This window comes from Lissotriton helveticus, chromosome 8, assembly GCF_964261635.1.
Source record: "Lissotriton helveticus chromosome 8, aLisHel1.1, whole genome shotgun sequence".
Classification (NCBI taxonomy): domain Eukaryota; kingdom Metazoa; phylum Chordata; class Amphibia; order Caudata; family Salamandridae; genus Lissotriton; species Lissotriton helveticus.
Genome location: NC_136069.1, coordinates 1531754858 through 1531772513, shown reverse-complemented (window position 1 = coordinate 1531772513; position 17656 = coordinate 1531754858). Strand labels below are relative to the sequence as shown.

Here is a 17656-nt window from a genome sequence, read left to right as displayed (position 1 = left end):
TCATCAGTATGCAGATGACACCCAACTCTACCTAAAAATCTCATCCACTAATGACACCTCTCGTCTTGCCACTACTTTAAATCCGTTCAAGACTAGATGACTTCTCACAAATTAAAACGGAACCCTTACAAAACCAAATTACTCTTCAAATTCACCACCGCTTGTACAATCCTGGATAGATACACTCAACATCCTTAACAGCAAAGCCATCATCATTGACAGCGGCAAAGCTCTGGTGAACATTCTAAATAAAAGGCTCAGCTGCTAAACCCAAATCAGCACCATTACCAGCAATGCACGATATCAACTATGTCTTCTCCAAGGAATCCTCTGCTACATTCCTGAGCAAGATCTGAAATCTCTTGATCAATCACTGGCTCTCCTCAGTATCGACCATTGTAACTCTCTTTTGAAAGGTCTCCCAAATACAAACCTCACCCCTCTGAAATCAGTTCTACACTCATCGGCTCGCTCCATCTATTGGACAAAAAAAAAATAAGATTATCTCACCTATGCTTGTCACTCTTCGCTGGCTCCCCATACAACCCAGGGTGAAATATAAGAACGCCTGTATCACCCACAAGGCCTTGCATACATCCACTCCTCGCTATCAAGAGAACAAACTGAGGCTTTTGGGAGGCACAAGACCATTGCGAGCTGCTGAAGCTATGCTGTTAGAGCCTCCGACCTTTACAAAGGAGTGACTCGTGGCACAATCTTTCTTGGGTAGTGCGACCAGAATATGGAAGTTCCTACCCCCAAAACTACGCACTACCATCTCATTGCCGATCTTCAAAATGGAGCAGGAAGACCTTCTCCTACAAAGACATTTGGGCAGTTACCTCCTTAGCCAAACTCCCTCATAATAATGTACCCTCCCCGAGACCGAGACTAACTGGACTACCTCTGTCTCACTTAACCTAACTTTGCCGCTACTACCTATACCACCTCCCTCCTCTAACAATTTGTAAGTCCATGCCTTTGCTATGATGGAAACGAGCAAGTATCCCTATGTTTCTACTCGCCAATGTTTACCTTTTGTAATCATATTAACTAGCAACAGTTTGTAACTTTGTATCTCTTGAAATGAAACCTGTTTTATTGTAAAGCACACTAACACCTTTAGGTGATGTCCGTGCTATATAAAAATGCAAAATAAATAAACATGTGTGTGTGTGTGTGTGTGTATACACAATGAGTCCACATGCTCAGTGGAGTTGGTAGGGCATGGAAAGACAGGTAGCTTCAATAAATGGAACACTGGTGTTCTAATTAATTAAAATTCTGCACACATTTGGACCTCCGGTAAGTAAGTAGCAGTATTTCTATCTGGTACCCCAGAAGTAGAGGGGTCACATTTGCTTTGCCTTTCTGGCCTATCGAGCAATCAAGCAATGTCCAAAGGGCTGGTCTGATAGGTCAGTGTGCGGGCATGTTTTTGGCTGTTTGGGGGTCGGTATTTACTAATGATTTCCGTGTAATTAAAACAATGGTTGCTTCCAGGAAGCTCAAATCCATGCAGTTTCCATATCTTACAAAACAAATATACAGCGTGTTTTTACAAGTACAAAGCTTCCCCGGTTTGCAAACATGAGCCATTGGCAATTTAGTCCAATAATGGGGGCCACATTTGTTTGGGGCGAGCTGCGAAACTAAAATGGCAGGAAGTCAGTGTGCATATGCACACTCACTAGTGGACGTCAGGGTTTAAGAGACATATTTCTTCATCATAGGGGAAACTGACAGCGATCCATACAACATATACCCCCAGATGCATCAAGCATCCATTTTGCGATTCCTTATTAGCGAAAAATAACAATTCGCTAATAAGGAATAGCAAAATGCTATGCAAGAGGAAATTGTTTAAAAAATAGCGATTTCTTAAAATTCCTTAATTGCGACAAGCAAATTGCGACAAGCAATTAAGGAATACCTCCCCATTCATTCCTATGGGCCTAGAGGCCCATAGGAATGAATGGGAAGTCAATCTCAATTTGCGATTCTCAGTTAGAGAATCGCAAATTGAGATTGCAATTTCTAGGGTGCCAGGATGTCAAAAGGACACCCTGTTGCACCCCTGAAATCTGCATATGGGTACATCTTGCACACACACATGCCCTAAGGGGATGTTTGTGTGTAAAATGGAACTCTGAAAAATTCCCTTTTTTTGTATTTTTTCAAAGTTTTTGCAAATTACCATGAAGTTCAACTTCATGGTAATTTGCGACCCCTATAAGCGAAATCGCTATTTTTTTTTACTTTAATGCATTGCATCTAAGGAATCTCAATTTGAGATTCCTTAAATGCAAGTAATCACAATTTTGCGACTTCTTAAATTGCGATTTTTGCATTTGGGATGATGCATCCCAAATGCCAAAATACCGGTTGCAAAGGGGCAGATTCTGAGAATCTGCCCCTTTGCGTGCGGATTTTAGCTTGATGCATCTATGCCTAGGTCTCTGTGGTCATACATCACATAGATAAGGAAAAGAAAGTCCATGCTCGTGTCTCGCCATGGGGCATCGAGAAAGAGTTTCTGCAGCGTAGCCTAATCATAATATGATGCTGAAAATCCCACTTGTTCGTTTCCCAAAGGAAGATTTCAGACCGCAAATTGCTTTAATTGGCTGCTCTCCACGAGGCCAGGGTTACAAACAACGTCATCACAAACTAACCAAAATAAAAATCGCTGCTTCTAGAAAAAGGAGTGGGCAAAAATAATGCGTGCCTTGTGTTCAGCACAAAAGTAAGACATTGAGAGATGTGATCCTCCGGGAGACTGCGTGTGTGCTACTGAAGTACTGGGATATCTTAATCTGGCCACATAAAATGTAAGAATTTAGTTGGGGAATATGTGTTTCTTCCAAAAAAACGATGTGTGGGTCGCATTCCTAAGTGTTTGTGATGTCTACATTTAAGGATATATATTTATTTACTTGGCTGATTCACAAAAACTGTTAGCAAAGTATCTCCTTAAGCATATGTCCACATGTGGAGCAAATTGATACTGATTTTCCAGATGGTTCTGGGACATTTCCTAGGAAACTGTTAACAGCCGCAGTTTTCCAAGGGCAGTCGTGAAATTCTTTTTGAATTCCATGTTTCTACAATGGGTAAATTTCCATGTGAGCATTAATGTACCACACAAGTGTATTTGCATTTTGAAACTTCTTTTTTCTCCATTAAGAACATTATTTTTTTTCCTATGGAGTAAGTATTTTCTATATATCCACACCAATTTTGTGATGTTGAATGCCATTGCTGCTCCCGATAGAGACTTACTTGTCCATGGTTGGAATGTATATGCCAGAAGTTGGAGCATACCCACAGAAACACAAGTGTATGGATAATCTGCTTCATCGACAGCCCATCACCCCCAGGAATGACCATGAACCAACCCTGCGAGCCAACTTGCTCACTCCTAAAATGACACCATACCTTTGATATGAACATTTACTGTTGTAAAGTGCCATGATACCTTCAGGTCTAGCTAGCGCTGTATAAACCTCTCAAATAAATAAATACTGATGTAACTTTATGTCCATGTAACTGAATGGGAAAATCCTAAAAAATTCTGGGATGAAACAACTCGACCATGTGGAGTTAGGCCAATATGATTTTTTGAGGAGACTGGTGCCTCACACTGATCACGGCAAAATGTTCCATACCCCATGCCAGTGTGATATAAGATGGTATCTGTAAGTGAGATGACAATAGGGCACCCTTTTAGAGCCACCCATTTTCGGGACTGAACCACTCGTTGGCCATTTTAAAGCCTGGCCAGAATTATTAGAATGCTAGAGGGATCAGTAAGGACTGGAAAAATATTGGAATAAATTGGATACTTCAAAGATGCCCTTTACCAAGGAATTTCACTTTCACGGTTCGGCAATGTTGAAGACCCAATAAGAGTAAAGAATGTGTGTTTGATTCTAGGGGATAAGGGCTAGAAATTCTGGTGGGACTGATTTGAATATGTTTGATCCCTGTTTGTAACAGTGCAGATAGGATAAAATTGATGAAATGGAATGCACCTCAGATTGATACAAGCATCTCCAACTGTTTACTTTTTTGCTTCCTCTATAAGCTTCTCAGCCAACCCAATAGCATGTTCCAGTATGAACACAAATGTATATACACCATTGATCAATGCATCGGACAGCAGTCTGTATGAAAGTAATAATTTTATTGAATAGTGTTTGGAGTGATTTCTTTATCATGAAAACCCTAAAGAAGTTCATGACCTTCCTACCTCTGGAGGCTCAGATATCGTTTGTGCAGGCCCTGGTCATTTTGTGTCTTCATTACACCAATGTCCTTTTTCTGGGCCTGCCTGATTATATTCTTCTGCGTCTGCAGGTGGTGCAGAATGCGGGGGTTTGCTTATTATTTAATCTCTCCCGTCACTCTTCGATTTCTTCCTATCTACTTGAGCTTCTCTGATTGCCAATAAAAAAGAGAATTCGCTCAAAACCTTAGTTCTAGTCCACCGTGTTTATTATGGCACCGAGCCGCAGTATTTGTCTGCCAGCCTGCAGCAGTATTGTCCACAAGAGTGCTCCGCTCTAGTGATGGGTGGCTGATGGTTGCTCGCTTTAAGCGGGTTAGGCCAGGGGGGACTTATTTTACAGTTCGGGCTGCTAAAGCTTGGAATCATTTACCATTTCAACTTAGGGACATGCAAAATGAAAAAGGCTTCTGCAAAAGTTTAAAAACATATCTGTTTAGGTCATAATGAAGTAATTCTCCCAGAGGTTTCCTGTTGGAATAGCTCCGAGACACTCTCCAAGTAGCTGTGCACTTTATAAGCTTCTTCATTTATTCATTCATTCAGAGTTTATGTGAAATCCAAGAACAATGGAGCAGCAGTAGACCAGCTCAGCAGAGGCACTGTTAAACCACCAGGGGCCATTATACATAATCTACTCAGAAGCTACAGAGGGGCAACCCAAATGGAGTAAACCACCAAGGAGTATTATATGGAATGTACCCAGAAGTAACGTTGGAGCAGCATTGGAGTAACTCAAAGGCGGCATTGTTAAACCACAAAGGGGCATTAGGTGCATTCTGTCTCAGAGCTACAGAGGAGCAACCAATTGGCTGGGCTGTTAAACCACCAAGGAGTATTATTCCAAGCATACCCAGAAAACCAAGAGCAACAGAGAAGCAACAGAAAAGCAACCCATTGGATATATTGTTTAACCACCAGAGAGTCAACATTGACCACGTCATAGCACTTTTTAATGGTCTGGCTTGACAGTGCAGCTGTTCCCAGACAATTGTGTGAGCATCATTAGAGAAGGGCTTTGGCTCCGCCCATATGTTGGGAACGAGGAGCAAATTTTCAATTGGGCAGAAGTTGGGTGCTTCCACAAAAGAAGTGCTTGCCCTCCGAACAGCTGTGATCATTTTGTTTATTTATCCAGCTGCCTGAGGTTGAAATTTAAGAGGCACACACATGACATTGTAATGCTATTAACGTGTCTTAGATAACTAGATAATTTATAATGGCCTTCTCTGTTCAGGGCACAAATGGGTGGAGGGCAGTCATAAACCTACATGGATTTTTAGTTCAGGCTCGTGGTGCATTCTTAAGCCAGACCTGTTGGTATTGTTTCATTTACTTTCAAACAAGCTGCAGCTGTGCTACTGTACAACATGGCTAAAAAAAATTGACAAAGCCAAATAGCTCTATTATGTTGCCTTGCTGATGTTTTTTAAAGCGATGTTGTATGGCAGCGTGGTTGCTGTGCAGCATGGATGAAAGGAAATGAAAACAAGCATTAGGAATGCATTAAGGCTCGGGTTTGTTTGAGTTAGAGATAATGGCATTGTAAATGGCAATGTGTTTTAGGCATGTCTTTTGGAGCGGAAGCATGTGGTGTGTGTTGGAGATATGTGTGTTGGATTGGAATGTTATCAATGGTGGCATGCTGTACTTTAACACATTATCTTTAAAAGGTAAAGTGCAGCATAGTGCGATAGGTACAATATTAATTGGTGGATGCGTTATCAATTGGTGTGTGCATTGATGGGTGGTGGATGTGTGTGCCTGTAGGAATTGTGCAGTGATGGCTGTTGGTGTGTGTGTTTGGTGGAAGCGTGTAGTGGTGGCTTGAGGTGTGTATGACTGGTGGTAGCGTGCAGTAAGAGCTGTTACTGAGTGTGGCTGTCAAGCGTACAGAGCTGGATGGTAATGCGTGTGGTTGGTGAAAGGGTGCACTGACAGCAGTTGATGATTGTGCTAATTGAAAGAGTGGCTGGTGCACTGTCAGCTGTTGGTGTGTGTGTGTGTTTGGTGAAAGTTGCACTGACATTGTTTGTTGTGTGCGTGGGTGTTTAGCGGCACTGATGCATGGTCATGTTTGTTTTTGGTGAAAGCATACATTGATGGTTGTTGGTGTTTGTGCCTGGTGAAAGCATTCATTGACGGCTGGGGGGGTGTTGTTGTGTGTGTTGTTTTGTGTGTAGTGGTGAGTGTGTGGTGGTGAGTCTGTGGGGGTGAGCCTGGGGGGGTGAGTGTGTGGTGGTGAATGTGTTGTGGTGAGTGGTGACGAGTGTGTGGTGTTGAGAGAGTGAGGTGTGTGTGGTTTGTGTATGTGTTATGTGTGTGTGGTGTATGTGTGTGTGGTGTGTGTATGGTGTGTGTGTGTGTGGTGTATGTGTGTGTGGTGTGTGTATGGTGTGTGTGGTCTTATGTGTGTGGTGGACTTAGTTTGAGTGTTCGTTTCCTGCACACTCACACACTGCCCCTACACATTCACACACTGCTCACCCTGCACACTCACACTGTTCACCCTGCATAGTCACACACTGTTCATCCTGCACACTCACACACTGTCGCCCTGCACACTCACACTGTTTACCCTGCACACTCACACTGTTTACCCTGCACACTCACACACTGCAGTCACTGTCACTCTGCAGTCACTGTTACTCTGCAGTCACACTCACTCTGCAGTCAGTCTGCACTCACTGTCACTCTGCACTTTCACTGTCACTCTCGCACTCACTCTGAACTCACTGTCACTCTCGCACTCACTCTGCACTCACTGTCACTCTCGCACTCACTCTGCACTCACACTCACTCTCGCACTCTCTCTGCACTCACTATACACTGTTCACCCTGCACACTCACACTGTTTACCCTGCACACTCACACACTGCATTCACTGTCACTCTGCAGTCACTGTTACTCTGCAGTCACACTCACTCTGCAGTCAGTCTGCACTCACTGTCACTCTGCACTCACTCTGCACTCACTGTCACTCTACACTCACTGTCACTCTGCACTCACTGTCACTCTCGCACTCACTTTGCACTCACTGTGCCTCTCGCACTCACTCTGCACTCACTGTCACTCTCGCACTCACTCTGCACTCACAGTAACTCTCGCACTCACTCTGCACTCACTACACACTGTTCACCCTGCACACTCACACTGTTTACCCTGCACACTCACACACTGCAGGCACTGTGACCAGTGCCTATGTGTGAGCGCAGTGCTGGTGTGTGTGAGCAGCCTGTGTGTGTATGTAGTGCCTGTGTGTGTGAACAGTGCCTGTGTGTGTGAGCAGTGTATGTGTTTGTGAGCAGTGTCAGTGTGCGTAAACAGTGCCTGTGTGTGAACAGTGCCTGTGTGTGAACAGTGCCTGTGTGTGGACAGTGCCTGTGTGTGAACAGTGCCTGTGTGTGATCAGTGCGCCTGTGTGTGTGCGCAGTGCCGGTGTGTGTATGTAGTGCCTGTGTGTGTCAACAGTGCCTATTTGTGCGCGCAGTGCCGGTGTGTGTGAGCAGCCTGTGTGTGTATGTACTGCCTGTGTGTGTCAACAGTGCCTATGTGTGCGCACAGTGCCGGTGTCTGTGAGAAGTGCCTGTGTGTGTGAGCAGTGTCCGTGTGTCAACAGTGTTTGTGTGTGTCAGCAGTGCCTGTGTATCCCTGCACCTAAAATCACCCTACTTGTCATGAGGCCCAAGGTTAGACACACAAGCACAACTGTTGCAACACGGCTGCTCGGACCCTCCATGCAGAAACACATTCCTACTCTCGGAGGTTTTTGTTTTTTGCTGAACAAGACATGAGCCCCTTTTGATGAGATGAGGAGAATGCGGCAAAATGTGGAACTGTTCGTAAGCCAGTGAAAAGATTTCCGTTTCGTACCTGGACTTTACTGTCTCCTATACAAACGCACTTACATACTTTGTGGGGTAATGAAGACTGTGTGTCTCATTGTCGGCGCACAACCAAGCCAGCTCTTCAAAGGCCAACACTTACACATGAAAGGATGCAGATGAACGCGCGCCCACCAAACTCACTGCAGACTGGTGAACGCGCCCCGAACATCTGGGTTCAATTACCTCGGCACCCTGACAGCTCGTAATTGACTATTTATTGCACTCCCCTGCGCGTAACCGCACAGAATATGCAGGAAGTGCACACACTAAAATCCATATGGCCTATTGCGTGAAGGCTACTAGAAACACAGCACTGTGAGGACCAATTAGCATGCAGATGCCAAAATAAACTACGGAAAAATCTTGTGCAGTGAGGAATTTTTACTTCACTATTCTGAGCCCCGTAACAATACGGCTCGGAGCTCCGCCCCACTTCTGACGAAGTGGTGACGTAGGCCGAGCCCTAAAAAGCGCTTTGATGAAGTCTACATTGGTCACGTTATAGTGCCTTTTATTTTATTTCAACCTTGCTGCATATCAGCCGTGCTGCTGTACAACATGGTTTAAAAAATATTGACAAAGCCGAATAACTATTATTTGGCTTTGTCAATGTTTTGTTTTTGCCACGTTGTACAGCAGCACAGCTGCTGTACAGCATGGTTGAAAGTAAATTTTAAAAATAAATGACCGAGTCATTGTGCCTTTTTCTTTTGCTTTCAACCATGCTGCAGAACAGCCATGCTGCAGTTCAATGGGGCAAAAGAACAAACATTGCCAAAGATAATACATTTTGCACAGATGAGACACGTTGGCTTTACCAACGCTTGTTAAATCTGCAGAGGCCTGAATATTAAAGACCCCAGGACTCCTGCTGTCTTGTATTGTTGGTGTCTTCCTTGTTTGTTTTTTCCTTACTGTGCCTTTAAAGGACACCCACTATTATAATAAGCAGTCCTGAACTATTTATGGCAAGCAGCATTGGCCCGGGAACTAAATTTAACCGTCTGTAAATTATGAGTGAAGATTAATGCCAGTATCTTTTTTAAGGTTCACTCAGACACTTCAAACAATTCTTTATATTTTTAAATACAAAAGTTTTCACAAATAAGGTACAGTTGTTAAAATGTTACATTGTCAAACAGTAAATGAAACACACAGTGACTGCAAAGTTGAAAACACTGCATTAAAAGCTCCGTTTTTTTTCTTCTGCAGTTTTATAAAACGCAAACTCTCCCCAAAGATATTGGAGTGCGTTACATGAGCACGAGTTACATTACACAAGGTCATATTCATGTTTTGGGCATTGGGAGATTAAATTATTTGGTATGGGGAGATGATGTGATTTGTCTAGAATCACAGGATGTTGAGCCAATGATGAGACTTGAACCTAGTTCCCTTGTCCCAAAGTTGGCAGCTCTGGCCATAGTGCCACATCCTCTCCTTAATGTAATTGAACAATTGTCACATGCATCAAACTTAGAAATGGTACACAATTGATGCACTTAATTGTAAAGGGTATGTATACCCAATATGCAACATCGATGTGAACTCTTGTAAATCAAGCACTCCACTTGAAAAGATACTAATAAAGGTATTAATCAGTACTACGTCCATTCTCCATTGATGAGATAAACACACAAGGAGAGAAAGTAAAACTGGCCTGCGCTGACCAATGAGAAGGGAGGAAGCAAGAGTGACAATAAAACCAACCAGTGGTAAGTGATGGGTGGGCTCTAAGCCCTTTTTATTAGGTTTTTCTAATTGATGAAAGATCTTGCTAGTGACAGGCTCAGGCGCGATGTAAAAAATCACCAATAGTCCCGATGAGTAAAATTGGGTACTGTGATAAATTATTTGATATCCAGTGCAGAAAATAGTCTTAAAAGTAAAGCAAATACATATTTATGCTGCTTGGTGTTACATTGCATCAAGGGGGGCTTCCGTGGGTGGTCCTGGGGTGTACCCATGCTACCACCCATATTTTTTATGCAACACGTTGTTTCCTAAAATTGATGGACAGGGCCTTGAACCAAAAATTAAAGCCTCCTTGAGGCAAGCATTAAGAATGAGAAATATTTTCATTACTCGTAACATTTTATACAAATGGCATGTGTGCAGTGCTATACAGTACACATAGAATGGGTGAAAAGTTTCAAAGTTAGTCTAGGAAAAGTATTTTGCACTTGAAAGTATCCTTCACGTAACCATGCTATATATCACAGACACCTTTTCACTATGGGACTATGTTGCACTATAAAATAATAAATCTGCACTATTGTGTTTGAGCACCTGATTTACAGATCCTGACATAGAATGGGAACAACATGCACACATGCTATTTGTGCCTATTCTGTGTCCCTTAACAACCATGTTTATTATTTTGCAGGTACATCTACCACCAGCTAGGAGCTGGAGTGGAGCGAAAGTAGAGCAAACCATGAGTGAGTGCTGCTTGGTGCAAACACCATTTGCACTCGGTTTTGTTATCTCTTCCACATGTGTCTATCTGCCTTGTAAACACATATGTTTACTCTATGAGTTTGACCATTTAGTTTGTATATTCTTGTGTGTCCATTAGCTGTTTGCCCTGGTGCGCTGCTGGGTGTGGATGAAAGGCGTGACCCTGTCTAGCTCTGTCCATCCTTGACTTCTGAAAACTCCTCCAAGCCAGGATAGAACTCTGACAAATGCCTTTCACCCCCACTGCCCTCTCCAGCCGGCCCCTCACAGGAGGTCAAATGAAGCTTCCACGTCCGAGAGAGGCTGTAAAACTCGGAATGTAGTCAAAAACAAAAGAGCCGAGTCACGAGGTTGGAAATGCGCACCTTGCAAGGGCTTCGAGCTCACTGGATGAAGCTCTGTCTACATGAGTGATGTCATGTATACATACGACTAATGTTTTTTCCAGTTTTATACAGCGCGAACTTAAACGAAAGGGATCAGAGTCCTTTACATGAGCACCAGGCTACATTACACAAGATCAGATTTGCATTTTTAAATTTTTATGAGGACGGGACGATGAACTGATTTGTCTAGAATCACGGGCTTCTGAGCGCACGCCGGGACTTCAAAAGTCAGCATTTCTGACCGTGAGGCCACATCCTCTCTCCCGAATGATACGGGATGAATTGACTTTCTTCACTGTGTGACTTACTTGCCTGGTTTGTCCTTGCACTGCTGCCAAAATGAGCGGGAAAATGTCGGTTAACTGTAAAACCTGTTAATTGCAGCGCTAAATAAACGCGATACGTAGCAGTAAGCGCTATAAAAACAGTGCACTTTTGCAGTGATGCTTCATATGGAGTGTGAATACATAGCCAAGAAAAAAAACACAAAAAAAACAGGGATTCACCCCCAAGCCGCTTCCCCCCGCATTATTGCGACATTGGTATCTATCTCTACAGGCAGATATACCCCCAGATTCATCATGCTCCTCTTTTGCGAGTCCTTAATAGCGACTATTAAGGAATTGCTATTAAAGACTCGCAAAACGGGATGCATGTAGAAATCGCAAAATTTATAGCAATTTCTACTGGTTCCTTATTTGCGATTCGCTATTTGCTAATCGCAAATAAGGAATGACTCCCCATTCATTCCTATGGGCCAAATGCAATTCCTCGCAATTTAGCGATTTCAAAATTTGCGATTTTTGCATTTGGGATGATGAATCCCAAATGCAAAAAAAGCGCTCGCAAAGGGCCAGATTCGCAGAATCCCCCTTTGCTAGCCGATTTTTGCTTCATGAATCTGGCTGATAGAGCTCAAATCTGCCTGCCTCGTAAGCGTGGGGCGGGGGCTCCTGGGGTGCACGGAGTTCAGGAAGCATCTGCTTGACTGCCGAGATTTCCTTGGCCCTTATCCTGATGGCTCATTTCCCTGCCTTTAAAACTGTATCCTGTCGCACCGCCCTTGGTGAATAGCGGTGTGTTCATGATAAAACATATCCAAATATTGCAATCGCTGGACTGTGACGCCACAGAGCCCTGTGCGAGGGTCGGGGTGAATCACAGTGAGGGGGTTGAGACGGGACCCAGTCATGGCCAGCCCACCCTGCTTGAAAGGGAAGGGTGGGGTGTGTCTGTTCTCTGCGCCTTTGGTATATGCGCGTATCCTACCTTCTCATTTCCACAGTCGCCTGACTCAACCCATATTAGAGATGGAATAAATGTCTCAACCTAGGATTTTTCCGACCTTTCATTTAGAGCCACTGGAATTATGCAATTCTACGGCTGGAGTAGTTTCCGCATAATTATGAATGTGCCACATTTGCCGTATAATCTTTGCCCAGACAGGGGTTCTGTGAGTACAAAATGACAAAATAATTAAATGATACTATTACCAAATGTGTCGCATTATGCTGCATAATTTGCCTTTTCTTGCTGCATAATGTGGGCAACTCTCCTGCACTGCCGCATAATTCCAGCATCCCTTGTTCTATTCAAGACAACAACTCATCTGAGTGGGGTCCCCACACCAGCCATGTTTGAACTAAGAACAGAAGACTCCCTGCAACACTTCGTGAGATTTTCAGTGACATAGTGCAGGAATGCATATTGTATTCGATCACTGAGATTACAACAAGTCTTGCTCTAGGACCCTTCCATAGATAAAGTGACATTTGTACCACTTATTGTTATAAACACTCGTATGGAGAGTACGCCCAAGGGTTTCTTGGCGCTTAAGTACAAAAACTTAATGACTGGATCATAGGTGAAGGTGGTGTAAACACTTGAAATTATAGCCGAGTTGTAATCAAGCACCTAAATTTACTAAGGCAGTATTTATCCATACATGCACATATGGAACTTTATATAACACAACGTTATATCTATTTATTATTTTCTGGACATATTTATACCTTCCTATGTAGTTATGCATCTGTATATTTATTACATAAGTCCTACTATAGAAAAAAGCAACAACAAAAAAACTTCAACTCTCTCCAATGCACCACTCTATTTCTCATCCTATACCTCTCTCGATATAGCCTCTTCCTCCACTCTGACTCATCCCAAACGTTATTGTTACTATTATCTCCGAATCACTCTTTCTAGATTCCTCCCTACTCTATTCCTCCTTTGACTCACCCCAAACTCCTTTTACTACTATGATCTCCCAAATAACACGTTCTAGACTCTTCCCTCCATCCCTCCTTTTACTCATCCCAATCATAACTTTTTCTATTATGATTTTCTCTTATAAAAAAATCTAGACTCTTTTCTCCTCTATCCCTCCTTTGGGTCGTCCCAAACTTGATGTCTCAAATAACACTTTTCTAGACTCTTCCCTCCTCTATCCCATTAAATCCAACTAACACACTCACATGTCCATTGCTTGCATTAACAATTTATATTTCCCTATACTGTTCCACTGCTAAATCATTTTGGGTTCTGGAGTAGCATACTATTTGCTGAAAAGCGCTTAAACATCTCGGGGTCGTAAGCGCTATATAAATACAATTGGAATACAATATAATACATGTCACATGTATTCCACGTCCTAACAGGGCAGACCAAAAGCCTTCTACCTATTAGCCTGCGTCAGGCGACCCTGGACCAGATACCCAGGTTAGCAGTGAGAGGACAAGCATATCCGGAGAGCAGATGCTCCATAATGTGAGTCTGAAGCCCATACATTGCAGAGAACCTTTGATTGCATTCATCCTTTAACTCGGAGACTGGAGAAGGGGGCATTAGTGACTGAATCTGGGCCGCCACAAGCAAGATGAGCTGCTAGGTTCTGAATTAACTGTAATGGTTGAAAAAGGTAGTGAGGCAGGCCTGGGTACTCTGACTATACCTCTACACCTTACCAACACCTCCTCCAGCATGGGAGCAACCATTACTTCTTGCAGGTGTACCCTGGCGCCCTCTGATGGTAGCACCTAGTCTTGGCCGAGACTAGGGGTTTCCAACCTTTTCCGTAATAAGAGCTACTCATGATCAATGAAAATCATTGAGCTGCTAATATTATTATTAGAGTCGTAATAGTGACCACATCAAACAAGTGTACAATAGTGGGCACCCTCTCTACCAGATAATCCGTAACTCAAGGTAAGTAACTTGTTCATCTGATAGAGGCATCTAGTCACAGATTCCTTACTTTAGAATCATATACCAAAGCTTACCATCCCGGAAGGGAGGTCTGCAAACTGAGACCATTAAAGAGTCTCTAACTAGAACAAAACTGATTTAGAACAGGAGAAAAAGATTAGACATTCATAAAAATTGAGGTGAGGAATAACATACTCCATACACTAAAAATCTGTGGAAGGAACTACAGGTAAGTAAAGTCATTAGACATTAAAAGCATGGGTAGACATTATCCATGTTATCCTGACAAACTTTGGTACAAGCCCAGCAACAATATAAATATAAAACTATTCACACCCTTAAGGGATCCGAACCCATGCATGCTCACTGCTGAGAATCCCGAAGGGCTGTGCACCGGCGCCGCCTCGAACCTGATGATGGCTTCGGAGGGCCCAACGTCATCAAGGGCGAACCCGCCGCGAGGATCCAGTCAGCGCACCGCTCACTTCCTTGGGCTTAAATCATCCCGAGCTATTAATATTATGATTAGTGTTGCAATAGTGACCACATCAGAAAAGTATACAAAAATGGGCACCGTTTGCAAGATCACGAGCGGTGATCACCTCCTGTATCATCACCTATGTCAGCAGCAACGGAAAGAAGACTTTGTCAATGTGCAATGCCTCTTGGTGAGTAGAATGTAACAGCCACAACTGCAATGCCCCCCCCCCGGCACAAAGGTAATATTATTAACCCCTTAGCTGCGGGGGTAATTCCCCAACGGAGCGGAGGGGGGGGTCCGCGGCGCTGCTGTGCTCGTGACGAGCTCAGCTCATCATGACTCACAGTGGAGTTGTGCTCATGACGAGACTCCGCCCACTGATTAATTCTCCCGCACAGGTGGGGAATTAACCGCACGTGCGCGGCACGCAGCCGTGCACCGAAGGAGTTAATGAATAGGTCGCCCCAATGTCTTATGATTATTCCCTGAAATATCAGCTTTAAATATGGTTCTAAAGTTTAGCCATTTTCTCCAAACATCAGCTAATGAGTTCTGAAAATGCACACATTCTCGTCTTGAATTTTGGGATACATAATAATTCAACCAGCCAAAAGCTTCTAATTTCGCAGTCCGTGTGTGCACGCGGGAGAGCTTCTTACAGTAGTTCGTGAGGTACTCACTGAGGAAGCCTGGCCTAGAAGCAGCAATGGGTGGAAAGATGCTGCTTTGCTACTGGGAGCCGCGTCAAGGGACGTGGAAACCCCTTTCCCTCAGGATGGAAGCGCACATCAAGAAATGTGTGATATCTTCAATTCCAACTTTCACTTTTAGGACTATGAGAAAACTCGTATTTTAAGTTCAAACTTTACATGTTACTTACTTCTAGTTCAATACTTTGAGTTGCTCACAGCCCTTGCTCACTTTATAATTAAAGGGTCTGAGCATGCCTCGTGCATTTAAGTTTGGAGACCAACCACTTCCAGAGAGTAACGGTCATTAGCAAAACAGGTGCAGTGGCAATGGCTGGAGCCCCATGTGGGAAGGGCCCACTGAACCCCAATGTATCCCTAGACTTTCATAAGAGTGGGGGGAGATCTAAGAAACTGGAAACCCACGTGCCCCTTCGAACCAGAACTCGCTTTCATTCATTCATTCAGCCATTCATTCATCCACCCATAAGTTCTTAAATCTTATAGAATCACCCACACTCACATTTGTATGTATGAATGAGTAAAATGACAAAATACTGAGGTAATACTATTATAAAAGTGCTGCATTACATTGCATAATGGGCCTTTTGTTGTCGCGCACTTTGGACAACACTGCAACATAATGTGGCCCTCCCTGCCGCATAATTCCAGGGGCCCCAGCTATGGGCCATCTGGGTGGTTCTCACCTGAACTCGCTACTTCGCAGCTCTCTTCTCCCAGCCTGTATGCGCGCGAAATGACAGAAAAGTGACGTATCCCAACTAAACAGATACATTCCTTTTGGGTCATTTTTTTCTCGCGATTGAGATGTCCGACTCACGCTACTGAAGCAGTTCTCTGCTGTCGTGATTCTGCCCGTCAGACGCATGAAACTGTCGTCCCCCGTCACACAGCCGCTCCTGTTTGAAGCGCCTAGCCACTGATCCCCACCACCAGCGCAACCCCGGCCACCGACCACCACCTGCCCTCGACCACTTGTAAGACGACCCCAAGGAGGTTGTAGAGAAGGATCCGTGGGACTACTGAGGTGCGCCAGGAGCGCCTGTATGCAAACACTTTCCACCTCGCATCCTCCCCTGACAGAGCGCCGCGAAGCAGCTAACAGTGGCAAGAAGCGCTTTGCAAAAAGTGAAATAGATTAAAACGAACTTTTTAGTTTGGCAGAATTCTCATGAGTTAAAATGGGCAATGCATGGCAACTGTATACCCTTCAATTAAAAAAAACGTAAAAACGACAGGTTGCACACATGTCCAGGAAAATCTTTTCTGCATACGTTTACTTTTTAATCAAAATAAACCCATCGTAGTGATCCCATAGGCAGAACCCAATGCATTTACCAATGCTTGTTGTTCAAGCCGAAAATACTTCATAAGAGAAACAGTCTGCATGCGTAAATAATGCATCTACCTTGGTTTGGGTCGGTTATTCTGCGTCTCAGAAGTCGCTGGTCATGTTTGAAGAAAGTTCATTAATTTCATTCCCTCTGTTTCCAGCTCTACTCATGGCTCGCACTCTCACTCTCAGCAGCCCCTGCAGCTTCACGAGCAGCAACTTTGGCATTTTTCTGCAGCTCGGATCCGTATTTCCTTTAATTGGCCGCTGTCTGGTTTTCGTTATGTCCTTCCAGGATCCTGCGGTCTGCCAGGTCCAAGTGCTAGCCATGTTTTAATTGATAGCAACTACTGGTGACTTCTCTTGAGGGACACAAGCTGGTATCTATTACATGGAGGTAATAATGGTCGTTTGTCATTTTGGCTTATTATCTATCAAAGATGTAGTTGATGTTGTAAAAAAGGGTATTTGCTCCTAAATCTGTGAGAATGGCAGATTCTTCTGTGTACATCTACCCTTAAAGTGGCAGATGTACACACCAGCAGGCATTCACCAATTTACAATTACGGTGAAAGTGCACATGTGCACATGTGCCTTATAGTTTTTTAAAACATTTCCCCATCTGGAATATAGTTTTCTATGCAGAAAAATAGTAAATAACGTCTTCATCCCCATACATTACCAAGATTTAGAGGTGTATGATGTTTTTACGTCTAATTTATACATGGATGAGTTATGTTCGTCGTTTTTGTACAACATTGTTGAAACTCTTTGGGAATGTGTGTGGATTAGCTACGAACCTGCACCTTTGCAGATGAGGAACACAACACAAAAAGTGATTTAAGCGATGCAAGGAATGCTCAAATGAATCTCTGCCACTGATAACTACTGTGGGCCTCATTCC

At 43.6% G+C, this 17656-nt stretch overlaps 1 protein-coding gene across 1 annotated transcript in view; it reads right to left on the bottom strand.

The window, feature by feature from the left end:
* The window catches only part of LRRC32 (leucine rich repeat containing 32), a 156640-nt gene extending 139673 nt beyond the window's left edge, over window positions 1–16967 (bottom strand). The window contains exon 1 of the mRNA XM_078658519.1: window positions 16828–16967. The gene's annotated coding sequence lies outside the window, so the exon portion shown is untranslated. The remainder of the gene's footprint in view (window positions 1–16827) is intronic.
* Window positions 16968–17656: the final 689 nt, after the last annotated feature.